The sequence below is a fragment of the Poecilia latipinna genome, unplaced genomic scaffold (assembly GCF_001443285.1).
Source record: "Poecilia latipinna isolate Pla-1442-1.1 unplaced genomic scaffold, P_latipinna-1.0 Scaffold247, whole genome shotgun sequence".
NCBI lineage: Eukaryota > Metazoa > Chordata > Actinopteri > Cyprinodontiformes > Poeciliidae > Poecilia > Poecilia latipinna.
The window spans coordinates 352,416-356,086 of NW_015112863.1; the positions used below are offsets into that span (position 1 = coordinate 352,416).

The window sequence follows — 3,671 nt, forward strand, 5'->3', positions numbered from 1 at the left end:
TGACCACAAACACGTCCTGCGGGAGGACGACGAGGTGGAAGAGGAGGAGGAGGAGGAGGAGGAGGAAGAGGACCTGACCGATTGACCGCGCTCCTCTCCTCCTGCCCAGACTCTATTCAGCAGGTTTTATATTCATATTGTAGCCAAAAAGCAAATAAAAGCCGGTAATTATCACCTACAGTGTGATTTACAGTCAGGATGTTTAATGATTTACTGGCTAAAAACAAAAAGATGATTTAATAGAAAATCGTTTTGAAATTAAAAACCAACTACCTAAAAATGCAACTTTTTCCAGATGAAACTAAACTTACGTCACCTACAGAAAGAGAAGAACGGCATGACTACAGTTTATTTTTAATACTTTTTTGATCGTTTTTAAATCAGGCTTTTGCAAATGTTGTTGATGAAAAGGTCTGACTGTCTCTGAATTCATCCTTAGATTTCATGTTTTTGTGTTTTTTATGTATTTTGTACAAAGTGTTTTAACTCATCTGATGGAACCAGTGTCAAAACTTTATTTTGAAGGTTTTTGCAGCTATTTTTGATAAAACTGAAGGACACCAAACATGAACCGTCTTCATACGTTCTTCTAAATAAACGGTTTCAGGATGAAACAGAATAGTTTTGGGTTTTTCTGTCGCTGGCGGCACTCAGAGCTGTAACAACCTGCAGCAGTTGTAGATCCAGTCACACGAGGGCGCTGTTGTCAAAGAAATTACCAACCCTGTTACCTGCATCCCACTTTGAAAAGTTACACACAGTTATTTAACTTTCATTTATAAATGTCATCTAGCTTGAAGGTAAAGCTACAGGAAAGTTCACTGAAAAAAATAAATATTCCCAAGAATTTTTGTTTAATTTCTACTGTAAGTATCTGAGTGCATTTAAAATTAGACAAAAGTAACTTACAAGTAGCTTTTCAGCAAGAAAAGGAGTTTGTTTAAATTCAATAACTCCGTAATATTGATGAAAAAGTTCTAATTCCACTTAGAACATGAGGAAAATGTTTTGTTATAAATAAACTGTCAGTGGAACCAGAACTGGGTTGCTAGGCGACGGGCTGGGCTTGGCTGGGGTTGCTAGGCAACGGTGCCAGTTGATCTAGAACTTTTTCAGCAATACTAAGGATTATTGACTCTAAAGAAGCTGCTGTCTTGCTGATAAGTTGCTTGTAAGTTAGTTTCGTCTTATTTAAAGTGAACTTAGATATTTACACTGAAATTAGAGGAAAAATACTTGGTAAGATTTTGTGTTTTTGAAGTGCAGCAGTTTCACCGACACACATCTGGTCTTGGTTCAGAGTGAAGAGGAAAGACTGAAGGTAAGTTTATCTGGAGCAGAGCATCTCAGCCTGACGACAAGGTGAGCTTTTCCTTTTCTGCAAAGTCTAATTATAATAATATGTGGATGTTTTAAAAGGTTTAGCTGTGCTGGACTCTGGCCTTCAGCGTTTCCATGACGATGAGACGATGGCGGCTCTGACTCCTCCAGGAAACTGAAACATTATGAAGGTTTGATTTCTGATTCAATCCAGGGAGTTTTCACATAGATTCGGTTCAGTTTGGGACCAAAATGGCAACATTCGTTACGTTTCCAGCGGCTGCGGATAATTTCAATCTACAAATGAAAAACAAAACAATTGGATGGCTTTATTTGCTTGATTTTAGTTTTCTTTCCGTTTTCCAGTCATCGGTCCCGCAGTGCGGTTCTGCTGCATGTTTGCTCCAGGCTGCAGTTCTGTTGCGTTGTGGCCCAGAGTTCTGGTTCCTCTGGTGGTTCTGTTGTGGTCGGGTTCTGCCCTCAGAGACCCAAACCACCCCCCAGAGACGAACGGGGGAGGGGGGTACGTTGATGCTGAACGTAGCAGTGAAAATCTGGTCAATCAGTTAATTCAAGATGTAATGAAGGAATCGTTATGCTTCCTGTGAGGCTGCAGTTAAACTCAAACCGCTCTGAGACGGAGGAACCCGGCTCCTCTGAATCGGATTGATCTGGTTTTGTTTGTTCTTGTATTTGGTCTGCAGGATTCCTTTGGGTCCCGAATGAAGCCGTTTCTGTTTGGTGGGCAGCGATCGCAGAGTTTGCGGATCGCAGCAGAAAAATACAAAAAATCTCCAAAAGCGGCGCCTGTTTTTGGATTGCTGTGAATTTGGCTTAAAAAACAGTGATATTAAACATAAAACCCCGATATTAAGAGTCTAGATGTGAAGTGTTTGTTCTATTTTTATGGCGAAGAACCATTTCAGTCTCGTTTCTGGCCAGGCCACATCAGACGGCGTTTAAACAGAAACAGACTTCAGAACCGAACAGAAAGAAAGAGACGAACAGAACTTCCTCTTTGAGGTTGATCTGCTGCCCGTTCATATGGTTCTAATGAAGGAACTGAAATTAGATCAGAAGCACAAATACGATCACCTCGAGTGGAAAACTTCAAAAAAACCACAGCTGTGTCTGTGATGTGACTCACGGTCCACGATGCTGCTGATCCTTTTGCAGCATCAACAACTTCAAAATAAGATTTTAATGAGGCCAAATGTTTGTTTTTTGGCCATTTCTTGCCGTAACGCCATACGCTCATTTGTGAGGTCAGACACTGATGTTGGACGTGAAGCTTGACTCGGCTCTCATTCGTTCAAAGAATTATTATTCTTTAGCACCGGGACTTTTACTTGTTAATTTCAATTAATTAATAAATGATTTTAATGCGTCAGTTTTTTTAAAATCACAATTAATCGATTTATTTATTTCTAACATAAAAAAACGCAGAGCCTTGTGTTCACATGTTTCTGCTACGCCTCTAAATGAAGCGTTATCCGCTAACAGCAATGGACAACAGAGCCGCTTCTCCTGGTCTGCTGCGGGTTCATTCCTTCTTTTCAAACAATCTGATGCGATGCTGGAAAAGACTGTTGTTGTGCTAACAGGAGTTAGCCTTCCAGCAAAGCTAGTCAACCCTAAAATAGCATCTGCAGTACAGATGCTAATGCTAATGTCAGCATCCACAGCCCACATTTGTAAAGAATGAAGCGTTCAAAGAAATACGGATCACCCAATGAGACGAAATAAAGCTGCGGTAAATAACTTTAGTTAGAAAACAAAAGTTTTTTACATTTTAGTTAAAAATGTCACCATGTTGTGACAACTTAATATAAAGCAAACAAAATGTGAAAACATTTAGCTCCTCTGGTTACACCAATACAATCTGCAGCTTTAAACCAAAGTCCCAGAGATGGAGCCAAACATGAGTAAGAAAACCTGCAGAAGACCTCAGACTGACCGGATACAAATACAAACCAACAGCTTTATCTGTTTTCTATTGTTAATCATTTTTTTCTGCATAAATCTGTGATAATCTGAGAGAAACGACGTCTCGTTTGGTTTCCTGCGGCAGGTCTTCCCTTTCTTTCGACCTAAATCTGATAAAATGTAGGGAGCGTAGTTTCTGCCCTTTGAATCCGGATCAATCGGAGCGACCCGGTTGAGCAGCAGGGCTCTGTGCCGTCAGTAGGTGGTGCTGCTCATGCTGACGCGCCGCTCTATGAAAGGCCCCAAAGAGATCCAGCCTTGAGAAAAAAATGCCAGGAATGTTTGCGAAGCTTATGTCAATTTCACGAGCTCAGGAGAAGAAAGCGCTGCGACAATAAGGGGGGAAGGGGGTCACCCTGGTGAGA

General features: G+C 40.9%; 1 protein-coding gene across 1 annotated transcript in view; it reads left to right on the forward strand.

Moving 5' to 3' along the window:
- The window catches only part of ift140 (intraflagellar transport 140 homolog (Chlamydomonas)), a 47,301-nt gene extending 47,223 nt beyond the window's left edge, over positions 1 to 78 (forward strand). Inside the window, exon 32 of the mRNA XM_015032641.1 lies at positions 59 to 78. The gene's annotated coding sequence lies outside the window, so the exon portion shown is untranslated. The remainder of the gene's footprint in view (positions 1 to 58) is intronic.
- The last annotated feature ends 3,593 nt before the right edge of the window (positions 79 to 3,671 follow it).